This window comes from Coffea arabica, chromosome 5c (genome assembly GCF_036785885.1).
Source record: "Coffea arabica cultivar ET-39 chromosome 5c, Coffea Arabica ET-39 HiFi, whole genome shotgun sequence".
In the NCBI taxonomy this organism is placed as follows: Eukaryota; Viridiplantae; Streptophyta; class Magnoliopsida; order Gentianales; family Rubiaceae; genus Coffea; species Coffea arabica.
Window position 1 is genome coordinate 6,567,180 of NC_092319.1, and position 16,845 is coordinate 6,584,024.

General features: G+C 37.1%; 1 long non-coding RNA gene and 1 pseudogene across 1 annotated transcript; both read right to left on the bottom strand.

The window, feature by feature from the left end:
* Positions 1-2,998: 2,998 nt before the first annotated feature.
* On the bottom strand, positions 2,999-6,456 carry LOC113691050 (uncharacterized). The gene is made up of 2 exons (XR_003448536.2): positions 4,490-6,456; positions 2,999-3,231 (listed from the first exon to the last, which is right to left on the bottom strand). It is a non-coding gene; the product is annotated as an uncharacterized lncRNA (long non-coding RNA).
* Positions 6,457-15,275: 8,819 nt separating this feature from the next.
* On the bottom strand, positions 15,276-16,523 carry LOC113689116 (small ribosomal subunit protein eS6-like; annotated as a pseudogene).
* Positions 16,524-16,845: the final 322 nt, after the last annotated feature.

Consider the following 16,845-nt stretch of genomic DNA (forward strand, 5'->3'; position numbering starts at 1 on the left):
TCTCTCAAGCTTCCATAAGCTTCAATCTTCCATAAACAAAAGCTTAGACTAGATTTCACTCCATAAAATCTTATCTTCTAGTGCTAGTAAGGGTTGTGGTGAAGTTTGTTTGAAGGTCTAAGGTGCCCAACATCTTCCTCTCTCTTGGTTCTTGGTAAGTGAAGCTTGAAACACCCTACTACACCTAATGATGCTTATGTTGTGCTTATTAGTGATAAGAGTGCTGAAATTTCTGGTTTTAATCTTGGTTTGAAGTGATTTGGTGAAGTTTTCCATTTTATGATGATTTTTCTGGTTTAATTGGATTATGATGGTGTGGTTGAATATGATGAATGGTAATAGCCTATAATGACTCTAGTGAGTGTGAAATGTGGATAAATGCAACCAATTTTGGATTTGGTGTGAAAATTGAAAAGTTAGGGTTCCTAAATCCCCAATTCTGTCCGGTTTTGGATCATAGGGTTAGAGGCAGAATTTGACTTTGCTCAAAACATGACAGTTGTAGGTATTGATGTGTTTGAGGTGCCTAAAAAATTTCAGGTCATTTGGATTAATGTAGAATGAGATATGACGAAATTACTGTAGCTGTTCTGCTTTGGTCAGAATGCGAAAACTGCGTTGGTATTTGGCTATTTTGACTGGAATTAGTTTGGATTTTGAAGTTGGTGTCTTCTGATGCAATGTAGCTGGATGTCTTATCTAACATATGCCTTTGGAATTTCAGCATTTGGACTTGTATAGACTAAGTTATAGTCATTACAGTTTTATGTGATTTGCAAACCTGTTTTGGTAATTCTGGATTTGTATTTTGCATATTTGACCTAGTTGTGCTAGGATTTGGACTGAGTGGCCTTCTACATTGTTGTACCCCTGTTCCTTAGCTTCGAAACGGTGGGTCTTACACCCCCATCCGATAACCGTAGTGAATTTGGTGCCATTACCGCATATTGAGGTCAAATACGGTTTGTGATTCTAGTACGTTTTTGGAAAGTTTATGGCTGGAACTTTGGCTTCACATTTGACTGAGTTACAAGCTGTTTGGGCTTCTGACCAAAACACCAAACTTATAGCCCTATATCAGAGCTTTCTAACGCCCTTGGAATTTCATGAATCGGATTTATAAAACCTGAGATATAGCCGAACAAACAAGGCCTGCCCGTGAAAATGACCAGAAATCTGTTTTGGTCCTGATGACCAATTTCCGTTCCGAATTTGGATTGCCGACCTTCATGAAAGTTGTTCCATTTGGAATGAACTATCTAACTGCCAATTTTCAGCTCTTTTGACCATGCGTAGCATAGAAAACAGTTCGTACTCAAAACTGACCATTTGTGCATTGGCCAGATTTCGTAAGTGATTGTGTTTGGTTCATTTGGGACTAAAGCCTCCAGTTTCAGTTCTGGATGTCTTCATAACAGTTGTTGTTCATCCTTTAAGCTTCGATTTGGCATCTCATCCGCCTTAATCCGATATTCGTAGCTCAACTTATGGGTGAACTAGAAATGAGTATCAAATCTGCCGTTTGCCGTTTCCGCACGCGTGCGTGTGCCCTTTCCGTACTTGCGTGTGCCGATGTTGCTATTTTATTTGTTTTGGGCACGTTAGTGGCCGTTTATGACATCATGTGATGCAATCTTCTATTTCAGATCGTGGTGAGTTAGGCGGAGCTGGTGGGCCCTACTAGCGAACACGCACGAAGTGATTTTCACGTTTGTACTACTTTTGTACTTTGTGTAAGTATTCAGGCCGGTTTGGTGTGTTTTCTTTGCTATGTGTTTGAGATATGTGAAAAGGGCACTTAGGCGAGGGTGTACTTTATCGCACTCGACCTAAACCCTAATTTGAATGTATAATTGTACTTGGCATATGTATATGAACCTTTTGGAACCAAAACCCTTGAGCTTGTGGCTCGGGGCGACTTTCGAATAAAGTTTGTGAAGTTTACAAAGTTTGTGATTTTGAATAATTTTGTGAAGTTTGTGAGTTTGGGGCGAACTCTTGACCTGGTTGGACTATTCGAGCCGGTTAGGGCTTGGTCGAAGGCAGTCCAACTTAGTCTGAGGTCACCAAGTTTGTAGGTTCATTTTATGAACCAATTTTGTGAATCCGGTTCACCGAGAAGGTGACCAAGTTTGTGATCCGAGCTTGTGACTCAAGCTCAAGTTTGTGATTTCGTTCGCCGGGGCAAGTTTGTGAGGTGACTGGCCAGTGAGGGTGATAAGGTGTCGGTGGGTGTACAAGTGAAGTTCTACGGACTATTATTTGCAGTCGACGGAGTGTCGGCAGGAGATCACGCATGGCATATGAGTTGGCTTTGGAGCCACCTGTATCCTTATTATGTGATGTTACTTTTCTGCTTTTGCTTTACTCTTATTGTGTAACTGTTACGTGAAATTTATGTTTTCGCCCCTGTTTACTTACTAAGCATATAGCTTACTCCATTCCTTTTGTTTTCCTTAGCAGGGGCCGACGCGGGGACTTTTGGCTCGTATACTAGTATAGTTAGTTTGGCTTGTAATAGTTGAACATTTAGAATGTTTGTTTTTGTTTTGGTGGTTTGACTCGATACTTTTGGAGAATGTAATTATAACTCTTTTGGGATTGTATATATTGTTTTTAGTGCTCTTTCGAACTTTAAGTTTTGAGCCCTGGCGCGAGCTAGGCAGGCGGCCCGCCGATACCCTTGGGTTCGCCCTTGGGAGAAGTGGGGTCGTCACAGTTTTTGGATATGCAATCATATCGGTAATATTATGAATATTACTTCATCCCAAGGCCGATATTTACATTATCAGTTAATTTCAAGGCAATTATATCAGTTAATTATATCATAAATTATAAAGATCACCAGAAATTAACTGCCTAGCTCTCGCCAGGACTCACGCAAGCAAGCTAGCAAAAATCCTTCCGAAGTATAACCTAATCTATTACAACATCGTTTCCCTCCAAATAGGCCGGTTTCTAGAATCACATTAACTTCAGAGATAACGGTGACTTAAGATAGCCAATGTCGATTCTTAAAATATCTTCCCGAATACAACCCAAGAAACAAAAAAAAAACAATTCAAATACATCCTTACAAGCCAAGTAACAAATTCATACAAGCCACATACAAATCCAGGGTTTACACTTTTCCAACTTCAAGTGGCAACCCGAAACAAAAGCTACATTGTTTAATTCAAACTACATGCTTAAAGTACAAGTAGATCTCAAGTCTTCCTCAGTTGTCAGAACCTGTAAAAGAAAACCACAACGTGGGATGAGCTACACAGCCCAGTGAGGTTCCAAGACGCTCTAACAGTTCAAATAGGTCAGGTAAGTTGTGCACATCATATGCATGATTCGGGGTTACACAATGGCATGTTACCATGAGGTGATAATCATTACATGGGTAATTGCTACCTTCAAAACACATGTAGAACTAGTACTTTTGGAATGAATGGCCATATAAATACATTTTCATAAATTTTCAGTCAAACAAATAGTGGCTCGTCCGACTAGAAGAACATTACAAGGATTGCTTCATCTCAGAGGTTAATGCTCATGAGGAGTCTTACCCGAGAATGCCAACTAGGAGAGCAATAATATTATTAATAGTAAAGCAAGCACGAAAGGATACGGTGTTCCAGTGGAACTTTGTCGGTCATCTACACCTTATAACTCCCGGATCCCCACGGTTGACTGGCCATCACCTTATCCCTCCAGTGGTAATACTCGAGTATACCGAAACGGTTGTCCAGGGTTCCAACCTACCCGACCGAGCCCAGTCCTGCCTCGAGTAGGTCAGTAACCGAGGCGGGGCCCAAGTTCAGCTTATAGCTTACAACATGCACAGGTAACAAAGTAATTCGACAAAAGTAAAATTCATCATTTGAATAGGTCGAGGAAGATAAAGTACACACTCGCCTAACAATGATGGACAACTTCATATGAGCATATAATTTATGATAATCAAATAATCAGTAACCACATAGATTAGAAAACGGTAAGTAAACACGGTTAACGGTAAACGATAAACGGTAAACGGTAAACGGTGGTAATTACGGTTAATTGGTAGACATATGTCATTTTAATAGGCCGCCATTGGCCGTTTTGCACTTTTACCACGTAAGAGTCGAGGAGATTCACTCCAACGACGCAACCACATTTAGATTCACAGATTCATTAGAAAATATTTCACACACTTCACCACTCGAACGGCTAGTGTGATAAAGTACACACTGCGCACTTCGATGGATCGGAACTTATTTCCCAAATTGTCACATAACGAGTCACAAGAGCACTTTAACCAAATAAGCATAAAATAAGCAGGCTAAGCACATATTGAGTTTACAAGATTATTTGATAGGGTTAATCATTTAACCAATTCATGTCGATATGCAATGCATATATATATTTCTTAAATAGGCACGAGTATGGTAAATACTTAACGATCATGAAATGAGCATGTCCTAGACTTACTCAATTACGTATTCCTATATGGAACACTCACCTAGTCAAACAAGGGCAATAGGTTCAATTTGAAGTTCAAGTGTCCTCTGTCGGATCCTCTTAAAGGTCCTCGCGTGCGCCTGAACGAATAGTAATAGTCTATCATTTACAATTCCTACTATTGTTGAAAATCGTGTCATAGTACAAACTTAGGAAAAATCTCGTGAACAAGTCTTAATTATCCTAAATCTAAATTCTCAAGCGGGGTTTCAAGGTACAAGAGAAATTAAGTCTACATCATGAAATTCAAGGATAAGACATTTGAATATTATCGAAGGAATAAGGAGTACTTGAAAAACTCCATTTCCTTGGAATACGGAAAATTTCAGTTTTGATGCAATACTTTGAAAAATCGTAGCTCACCTTTTACATGTCAAAGATTGGAAAACTTGGTACCGTTGGAAACTTCCTTCAAAATGCTAAAAGTTCCTAGAATACACTTTTTCATGATTCTAAATGGAAGATAGTCAAAATGGGCTCAAAGTTACTGTTTTGGTTCATAAGGCAGATTTAAGTTAGTTTTTGGCCAACTTTGGAAATTCGGCAAAATTCACTTGTTTGGAAATAGCTTTTGAAATTTGCAACTCTATTAGTGTTGTAATTCAAGAGTATAACAAAACAAACGGAATGAGGAACGGAGTTTTGAGCACCAAGATACGGTAGCTCAAAGTTACTAAAATTTTCTTGTTAAACAAGGGTTTTCCAAAATCAAGTCTCGAACTTTGGTAATTTATTTGACCCATGAATCGGTCTCGGAATAACACCATAATTAGCAGTATAATACTACCATATAAGGGTTGTTCCTCTACCAAATTTCATGGAAAAATAACTTCGGAAAGGTGGTCAATCAAACACCTAAAATTTCGCAAATACTAAGACAAAACTGCCTTGAACCTTTTGTTTTTCCATTTCAGACATTTGGTCAAAGAAACATTCCTCCAAACCTGGTTCATTTGTTTAGGCAAAACTTAAAGAACGTTCATGGTGCATTTGGTAAGTGTTTAGCATCAAAATATTCAGTTAGCAAGTCTTTGCCAAACCTTGCATCAAATCTGTCTAAAAAAATCAGGGTTTTCAAGGACAGAGTAGGTTTCATATTTTGATCACAGATCACTCAAATTAACTCAGAATTTGGCATGGTTTAAGGCGTTGGAAAATACATTCATAGAGCTATAATTTCACAGAAGAAATCATTTTGAAATTCGGAACACAACTAGCTCGAATTTGAGTCACAAGTTGCAGCCTCAGCATTTTGTTCTTGTAAAGCAGAGAAACAGAACAGCCGACTTAAAATAGTTGGTTTGGCTCACATACATGGAACCAGAATGTGAATTTTATATCGTCGGAAAGGTTGGAATGTCTAGTTTCAAATGCCGCTGACGGCACTCGATTTCGACATCGGAGTTCAAAATTATGGCCGAAATACGAAAGCTGGTCAGAGCATTTCGGGAATAGTTCCAGATTTACTAGCTTTGTTAAATCGATTTATTTGACCAACCAAACCTCAATATTTTTCAATGAAACTTTGTACACCATATATTCAACATATCAACATGATATACAAGTCATGAAACTCTCAAAATTTTGCAAAAAGGGTTGCGATTAAAACAGGGCAAATCTGAACATTTTTTTTGAACGATGCATCTTTTGGAGTCTAGACTAGCTAGGTATCATTAATCTACCTATTTAAACACTAAACTAGCATTATATCCATCATCAATCCAAGGGTGGGAGTTCATAGAGCCCACCATCAAAATTTTCCGACATGAAATAAAACAAATAACATGTAATTTTGGCAAATAATTCCACCACAATAAATCTGTCATCGGCTAAACAGAATTTCCAGCAGCTAATTGGTCATAACCCAACTTTTTACTCGGCTAAAACATGATATTAAGTACTCAATTTCAGCATGCAAATACTTGACTAGCTAATCAGATCATCCAAGTCATTGTAGGAATTCATAGAGCCCACTCACAAAGCTACATTATATTTGATTAAGAATGGTTTTGAGTAACAAGTAAAAGTATATTATAAGGTATCAAAATTACATCAAATTCTCCAATAATTACATATCACAAATGCAGCGGAAACTAATTCCAATCGTGGGATGTATACTTACATCCGTTTCAATTCCAAATATTGATACAAGCCCAAGTCGTACATAAAATAAATCCAAATCTAAACTGTACAAGAGATAACTCATCCGGTCACATGAACAAGTACTACAAGCCTTTCCTTCGCCACGAGCCCTGTGGAGGGCAATAAAAACATTTTGGGGGTGAGCTAAAAGCTCAGCGAGTAACCAGTAAAAATCAGTAATGAAATATATTTCACAATCGTTCATTTCAATGATGTCATGAATCGGTAATCACATGTACGTTTATTGCTCTCTTGAGCCAGTGAAATCGTTGTACTTAAACACCCAACGCTCCAAACAAACATTTAACAGTAAACAATCAGAGGGGGAGCCATTTGCTCCAGACGAACAGTACACAGAGGTGGAGACGTTGGTGTTCAGCACACGAATTCCAAGTACTCATTTAAGCCAAAACATGTCATGGGCCACATGCAAGCACTCGTGATATGCAATCAAGTAAATAGTGCAAGAAACGGTTCATAAATAACTTTGGAAACAGTTTAGGGTCACTCACACTCTCTCCCCCTTAAAAGAATTTCGTCCTCGAAATTCCCTATCATTGACTACATTTGATAAAGCAAATGAAGCTCATTAGTTATTTATGAACCGTTTCTTACATTATTTACTTTTAAACTGTTTCCAAAGTTACTTTTGAAATGTTTTCTTGCATATCATGCGTACTGGCATGTGAGTGTGCCTTGTTTCCTATATTTATTGACTTCATGACTTGTATTTTGGTTGATAACGTGTTAAGCGCTTATAATGATTTCCAAAACGAGTTTTCGAGGCGAGTGTGTACTTTATCGCACTCGACCTCGATAAATGTGAAATTTTCGATTGAAATGTTACTTGCGCATGAATGTAAGCCTTTTGGGCTGAACTGGCCATTGCCCCTTGTTACCGGTCGTCTTGAGCCAGAAGCGGACTCGGTCAGGCGATTAGGAACTTGGGTGAACGTTTGGTATACTCGAGTATTACCTATGTAGGTTGGTGGAGCCTGGCCAAAAGCCAGGGACGGGGTGAATGAAATGAAATGAATGACCAAATGAGCGAGGAAATGTCAGGAGAATGAATGTATCCTTTCATGAATGTTACTATCGCTTTCCATTGTAAATGTTTCTTGAATTATTGATTATTGATGGTTAATGTGTTGGCTTTGTTATGTAATTTCATGTTCGGAACCTTATTGAGATTTTAGCTCATTGAGCTTTGTGGAATTACCATGTGGTGTCATTTTCTGCTTTTGTTTTACTCTCACTGTGCAAATGTTGACCTGTAACAAAATTACATTTTTACCCCCAGTTACTTATTGAACTTCTAAAACATTACAATGATTTCACTGGCTCACGAGAGCAAAAATACGTACATCTGATTTCTGAACCATGACATCAATGAAATGAACTATTGTGAAACCGATTTGATTAATGATTTTCTGGTTACTCGCTGAGCTTTTAGCTCACCCCAAAAAATGTTTTATATTTCCCCCCCACAGGGCTCAAGGCGAAGAAAAGCTTGGAGTGCTTATTCACGTGATTGGATGGCTTATATCGTGTACAGTTTAAGTTTGGATCTATTTTATGTATGAGTTGGTCTTGTATAAATATTTGAAATTGATATGGATGTAAGTATACGTTCCACGATTGGAATCAGTTTCCGCTGCATTTGTAATATGTAATCATTGGAGAATTTGATGTAATATTTGAGGTTTATTCTTGTAATTCATTTGAGGACTGTAGTGAGCGACTGAGTCCCGGCGATAGCTGGGCAGGCGAACCAAAAATTAACTGATTGCCTTGGGATACATTAACTGATTGCCTAGCTCGCGCCAGGACTCAAAACTTAAAGCAATAAAACTAGATAAATCGAAAGAGCACTATATACAATATATACAATCCCAAAAGTTATATTTACATCTTCAAAAGTCTCGAGTCAAACCACTCTAATACACTATAACCACAACCAGCAAAAGATAGACCCTAAGAAGGGTTCTTATACAAACCACCAAAACAAAAACAAACATGCTAGATGTCTCACTATTACAAACAACCTAACTATACTAGCGGCAGAGTCCCAAAGTTCCCCGCGTCGTCCCCTGCTAAGGAAAACAAAGGAAACGGGGTAATAAAAGTACTACAAGCCCAACTCTTCAGTAATAACAGTTGTAATACTATTCATTTATCTACATTATGCAATTAGCTACATTTGACTGCCATATCAATGTAGAAATTTGCTCGACTGTTAAATTGGTGAAGTACATGTATAAGTATGTTTTCAAAGGCCATGACTCAATCAGTTTTAGGGTCGTTTCACATCATGCCCCTGATGACACTGATGAAATAAAGGAATTTCAGCAAGGTAGATGGATTTCACCTCCTGAGGCTTTTTGGCGCATTTTTGAATTCCGCTTAAGTGAAATAACTCTAGCGGTCTATACTCTTCAGATCCATCTTCCAGACCAACAGTTTATTTCTTTCGATAAAAACTCTGATCTGTTGCAATTATTGAGCAAAGTTGATTTTTCAAAAACCATGTTGACTGAATTTTTCCATATGAACAAAACAAATGTGGTTGCACAGAACCTTAAATGTCTTTACAAGGATTTTCCTCAATTTTTTGTTTGGTCTCCTAAATATAAGAGATAGACTGAGAGGAAGCATCGAAACGTGATAGGTAGAATGGTTACTGTTAGTCCAGCAGATGGAGAAAGATACTACTCAAGACTTCTTCTAAATCATGTTCATGGGCCAACTTCTTTTGATGATATTTTGACGGTTGCTGATCAAAAGCTGAATTCCTTTAGAGGAGCTGCTTTAGCATTAGGACTTTTGCAATCTGATACTTACATAGATGATACACTCCAAGAAGCCGTGGCCTTCCAGATGCCATCTTCCTTAAGATTGCTATTTGCCACTCTGCTTGTTCATTGTTCTCCAGTAAATCTTGAACTACTGTGGGAAAAATTTCACCATGACCTCTCAACAGATTACCAGCACCAATGCTCATTTTCTGTCCTTACTCCTTCAGAGATCACAACAAGAGCGCTACAGGATATTAACAGATCGTTGGAGCAGATGGGAAAAAGAATTACTGATTACCAATTAACTTCAAATGATTTCCATTCTCCTTTTCATGAACGATTGACACAGGAGATCGAAAGCGAAAGAGGTTTACATGTTGCTCCAGAGGATCTCTTACTCCCTCTCAAATTGAACTCTGAACAGAAAAATGCTTACGACTTGATTCTTGCAGCATGTTTTTCTACTCAGGGTGAAGCTTTTTTTATTGATGGTCCAGGAGGGACCGGAAAAACATTCTTATACCGATCGTTGCTTGCTACATTAAGATCACAGGGTTACATTGCCATTGCTGTAGCCACTTCTGGCATTGCAGCTTCTATTCTTCCTGGAGGACACACAGCGCACTCAAGATTTAAGATACCATTGGACTTTTCAAAGAATAAAGCTTGTCAACTTAGCAAACAAAGCAGTGTTGCCAAATTGCTTTTAGAGTGTAAACTTATCCTTTGGGATGAAGCATCGATGGCTAAGCGAGAAATGATTGAGGCATTCGATGATCTGCTTAAAGATATAATGGATTCTAATTTGCCTTTTGGAGGAAAAGTTGTAGTTTTTGGTGGAGATTTTCGGCAAACTTTGCCAGTTATTGAGCGAGCAACAAAGCATGTCCTCATAGAATCAAGCTTTCCTAACTCTATTCTCTGGTCTAAGTTACACAAATTGAAACTCACGCAGAATATGAGAGCCATGTTAGATCCTGCTTTCTCTCAGTTCTTATTAAGAATAGGCGAGGGAAGAGAGCCTGTAGATGCAAATGGCGAAATCGCTTTATCACCTGATATAGTTATTCCTTATTATGATAAAGATCAATCTTTAAACAAGTTAACAACTACATATAATTATACTTTATCTAGCTGATTCTTTTTTTTAAACCCTATCTTTCATTGATTATAGCTACTTATAACTCTAAACAGGTTAGTTGAGAGTGTTTTCCCAGATTTGCAGCTGTATTCTAAAGATCCTTATAGGATGATAAATAGATGCATCCTTGCTCCCAAAAATAGCTCTGTCGATGAGCTGAATGAGCTATTGATAAACAAATTTCCTGGAAATGTTCAAATTTATATCAGTTCAGATCGGATTGTTGAGCAGCATCACCAAGGTGACTATGAAGATTTTCTAAATTCGCAGAATCCAAAAGGACTTCCTCCTCATAAGTTGCTGCTAAAAGAAAATTGTCCTATTATGCTTTTAAGGAATTTAAATCCTAATGAAGGATTGTGTAATGGGACAAGGTTAATATGTAGAGAGCTTAGCTTGAATATCATTTCTGCAGAAATTGTTTTTGGCATTCACGCTGGGAAAATAGTCTTCATCCCAAAAATACCTCTTCAGACCTCTGACAATGAAAGGAATGGGATTCCGTTCATAAGAACTCAATTTCCTGTCCGCCTTTGTTTTGCTTTAACCATTAATAGGGCACAGGGACAAACTCTTGACTATGTGGGTCTTTATTTGCGTGAACTTGTTTTTTCCCACGGACAGCTTTACGTTGCACTTTCTAGAGCTAGAACTGCTGCTGACCTTAAAGTTCTTCTTATTCCTGGAACTTTTGATGAGAAAAAGATTGACTGCAGAACTAGGAACATTGTCTTTAATGAAATCTTTCATTTGACTCAGCAGTAAAGATTCTGTCTAATTTCAAGATTCTATCTGATTCAAGTATATTTTTGAATGAGGTACACATGCATTTTTATCTTTCTTTAATGAATATGCTCTTACACTTAACTTGTGTACTAATACTTAGTTATGTATATTTTGATTTTCATACAGAATGGCTAACTTGCTGCCTATCCGAGACATTGTCCCTTTCATGAAAAATTGGAGTTGCATCATCACTGTTCAGGAAAAACAGCAGATCACTGACTCAAAGGGAACACCAACAAAAAAACAAAAATTTATCTTCTATGATACAGAGGTTAGTGCGCCTTTGTACCCACTCTCTCTCCTATGGTTGTAATAACAAAATTTCCTGTTTTTTAGCTAATGCTATACTCGCTGCTTCTATGTTCCAGGGATCAAAAGTAGAAGCAATAATCTTCAATGCTGATATTCCTAAAATGAGTCCGCTCTTACGTGTTTACAAAAAATACAAGATCACGAATGCTGAAGTGAAACCTATCCCAGCAAAATTTCAGACAACTGAGCTTACTATCCAATGGGTGATCAGCACTAAAACTGTCATTCAAGAAATAAATGATGATGCCAATGAAATCATGCCTGTGAAGTTTAACTATACAAAATTTACTGATTAGGTGCATCACATGGATGACAGGAATAAATCAGTTGGTAACTCTTTCGATAAATTAATGTTGCTGTACTTACACTGTTATTAGTGCTTCTTCCATGATGCTGGTTCTCTTTACAGATGTGCTAGGTGTTGTGATTGCTGCATTAGATAGGAAGACATTGAATAGAAACACAAAAGAATCAAATGTTCAAAAGTTTGTCCTTCTTGATGAAAAGTGAGTATCTCATTTCTTATCTTAACTGCAAATCTGAATTAAGTTATTACCTACTTATTATTTATATTAATAATCATTACAGATGTCAAACAGTATTGCTGTCTTTATGGGATGACTTTCTTACTAATGAAGGACAGCAGCTACTGTCTAACCTCAACAGCTATCCTGTCATTATTGCACGTCGAATTAAAGTCAATAATTACAATGGTACTTTTTCCTTTTATACATTGAAATATTTTTTTTCTCGCCTTCTTATATATACATTTCACAGAATCAGTTGTCATAACATTGATGCTTTTTCTATAGGTGTTGTGGTTTGATTCTGTCATACTTGTTGATCCGCCTATACAGGAAGCAAGAGAGCTGAAAAACTGGTATATTGTACTCCAATGACCTGTTTCTATCTCATAAAACTTCAACTTCAGATGATTTTCCCTTCTTACATCCTCTCTACATTTTTCTCCTTGCACAAGGCACTTAGAAATTCTAAAATGATTGCGGATGTTCTTGATAAAAGAGACTACATGAGGTATAATCCTGCAATTTCTCTCACAGTTGATCAGAAAGCTACCTTAATTTGCAATGTTAACCCATCACAGAAGGTATTAAAACACTCTTTCCCATTTTCCCTTTACAATTTGCTGTTGCCATATTTACATCTTTTTTCTTATCATTATTAATATTGCAGACAACTTGGGTGAGAGCTCGCTTCTACTTTGAACACATATTCCAAAAATACTGGTATATGAGTTGTAAGAATTGCTATCGAGCCACAGCAGCAGATTATGAAGTTGAATTTACTTGCAACTCGTGCAAGGAGAAGCAACCAGCTGTACCAAGGTGATAGTTCACAAGTCATCGCTATGTGAATCTTTCTTGATCGTGTATGATGATAAATTCTCCAAAATACTAATTCTCCCAGTATTTATTATACTTCCAGATGTCGCTTTGATGTTGATTTAGTTGATGACAGTAGAGCTATACCAGCTTCCATATTTGGAGAACTAGCTAAGAAGCTTTTAACATTCACCTCCATTGAAGCAATGCAGCATTTTAATGAGGTTTTATTTTGTCTCAAATAGTTGTTGACAGCCCTATTACAACATTACTGATGTTTTTTTCCCTCTTGTTCTCAGAATGTTGAGCTCCCTCTTGGCCTTGTTCATCAACAACTGAAATCAAAGACTTTTCTGATTCATATAAAACCAGTCCAAGCGCAGCTAGCAGACGCTAGGCAACGTTACACAGTTATATATTACTATGAAGCTGATCATGCTACCAGTTCAGCTCAAGTAGTAAGCGAGACAAAAAAATGATTTACCACTGCTTAATGACCAATCCCCAACGCTGGAACTAGCTGATACAGGTAAGCGCACGCGTACTCTAAACTTAATTTTAATTTCTTATTCGATTACTTCCTGTTTAATTATTTACTTTTGCTGCTACTAATAGTCTTATTTTGCATTTATGTCATGTTTCGATTTCTATTTAATAAATTCAGGAAAAACGCAGGAAAGGTCCACAAGAATAGATCTTATTACAACTTTTTTATGTTACGTTCTTTTTTCCCCCCAAGTATCTTTGCAGCTCAGCTCTAAATTAATTTTCAAGTTATATTCTGTTCATTGGTTTTCACCGAGTAGCTATACGTATTATTTCTTGCTTTTCCTTTTTATCTTTACTATTGCCTTCTTAACACAGATGATTATCCATTGAAGTTATATATGATAGTGGGAAATCCTATTTCAGTTGTGCTTAAAATATATATATGCTTTGTCATTGCTTTTCCATTGCAGATGTTGTATCTATCTATTTAGAGCATGCATAGAATGGTGTGGTTGGATTTACAAGTGTCGTTAGCACTTGTTGTTAAAATTACTCATGTACATCTGAGTTTTGCAGCAGAACCACAAATTTGTATGTTGTGATTACCCTCAGTGCAATATTAAATTTTTTTGTGCTTACTTTCACTGGTGTATAGAGTTCCAAAAAGTCCTTGCTCCCAAATTACATTTGTTCAGTGCAACAAATCCTCTTACATAGTTAGCAAAAAAATGACTACCACAACCGTGTAGATTTGTCCAAACTCTTAACTCTGTTGTTTTTTAGGCCGTTTCACCTTCTATTCAATTTGCTATATTAGTTCCAAATTTTGCCTTCTTCTTCCATTTATTTGCCTCAAGTATTTTGTGCAGCATGCATTCAATAAAAAATGATATTCTTTCTTAGTTTTTATGTGCCAGCGTCCTGTACAAAAACGAAACCTTTTTATTTATGCAAGTTCGTCTCATGTTTTTAATACCTATTCTGTCCTAACCTTATTCCTAGTGCTGGTACAGAGCAGACATTTGCATTATTCTCACTAGCTTTAAGACTACTTAAGTTTGTTCTATGTTTACCCTTTTATGTTTTAATTACATATGCTCTCTTTTCATGTACTGTTATTTACTTGCTATTTCTTAACCAATTCTTTGTTATGTAACTTGCTCCAGAGCAAAATCCTGCGCCTTCAAAGACTCGCATGCGTCTTTCTGAAAAATTTGATGAATTGGACAAGCTCAACGCAGGCAACTCTCCAGATGAACCCACCAGCTCTGCCAAGAAATCGAAACTAACCTAGAGCAGAGTTATTCATTTTTTGTCTTCATAAGATACATGCGCCTTACCAATGGTTTGCACTCCTACATTTTGGCAAGTTTCTTACAAGGGTCGTTGATTCTTTCATGAACCCTCTTCTTTTGTACGTATGTATTAATGAACCAGCTATTTTCGACGCATCTACTATCCTCAACAGTCAACTTTATTTATTATTAGTTGTATACAGACCTACTTATTCCGTTGCTGCTTTCTAAAACTTTTTCATTCATTCAGATTGCGGCTTCTATTGCTTATAGCAACAGCTTATCTAATCACCATTGATATCTCCTAGGTTGCTGCAATTCGAATTTTCAGATAAACAAAAATAATATGCTGTGCTCTGTTTCACAGAACCTTCTTCCAAAGCTTAAATCAATTACAAGGGAAAAAAAAGAAAGTATTAGGCAAAAATTTCTCAAATGTAAGCATACAAATCGCACACATGAACATGAAAAATATGGTCATAACTTAAGCAACAATAGAGGCCTTCAACCTTGCAACTAACCTTGACCTCTTCTTAACCAAACTCTCACTTCTTCTCTCACCCTGCTCCTTTAACCTGCTAGCAAGAAGCTTCTGATACTCGGCTCCTTCAGACTTAACCTTGCAATTCTCTTCTTTTTCTGAGCAATTATTGCTCTCTTTCTCTAGAATATCAATGAAGCAACCAACCTCTGCATCTTACGAGCTTTGCTAGCCTTTTTACCTAATGATGTAAACATTGATACAAACTCAGCAACAATCCGCGCTAGAGTGTTTCTGCTCTCGACTTGGAAAAGGAACAAATGCAGTAAATAATAACAGTAAATCAAAAACTCATCAACCTTTATTGTGACCGTCCTCCTGTGTGTATTGACATGCTTTCTCAGATCCCCTTCTTTTAACACATTGAAGAGCTTTCTAATTTTCGAAGCCTTTTATAAACCTCTCATTCTTGGCTTCTCAATATCAATGAGTCTAGCCAGGTCATAGGGTCCCTAATCAAGTTAAATATACAGTTCATCAAATGACTGCAAATTGCAATAATACCTATTACATCATTTTTTCCCTCACGAAGATTCTAACCTCTACGAAGTAAGAGACACAGACTCAGGAGGCAAACCTCCCTATTTCATGACAAAACCCTGCTTATCACATCCACCCATTATCTTGAACCCCTAGCCCTTGAAATCCTGCAAAGTACAGCCAACTTATGTTCATGTTTGTACAAAGTTATGCAAATGTAACAACAAATAATTACATGGACTGCTAACAAGATACATACATCGCCAGCACCATCACCACTGACTTCCTTTAAGATCCTCTTCTCCTAAGATATACGATTATTTATTAAACAACAAAATTATGCAATCAGCAGGGGTCCTTTTATTAAATGTAAAATAAAGCAGATCAAGCTAAGTAATTTGTAGTATAAATAAAAACAACAATAAATTCATCCAGTTCATGCAAAAATATCTCCAATCAGGAAGGGCTACAGCCGTCCAGTCTAATAACCATAACCCAGCTATCACCAAAAAGTTAGAAGCATCTAATCTCATCACCATAAAAATACTAAAAAAAAAATACATCGCCAAGCGTTAACAATACTAATAAAAACTTTCTTCTTCTTTCCGTTAAATATATTTATATATTCAGTCCTATATTCAACACGTGATGTACCAAAATTCAATACCATACACCTCAAACAAAAAGCTGCAGCTGTCGACAAGCACCCATCTCTACTGTTTCTTACTTTCTTTTAATTCCAAAATTTACCAGCATTTTTGTTGTCTATATTAATAGCATCATACCAACTTTTCCTCCTATTATCTTCTCCTTCTTCTGCCACTTTCATAGCACAAAATATGTTTGATCCATCCTCAGCTTCCCACCAACCAACCAGCAACTTAACCCCTTGCTGCTTTCTCTTCAAATGTTGCCACGGAGGACAGGTGAACTTTTTCTTTCCTTATGAAAAAAAAAACGTTCAGACTATCCAAATATAATATATTCTATTAGTCTGCTTACTTTTAATTGCTCCATCAACCAATTCCAGATT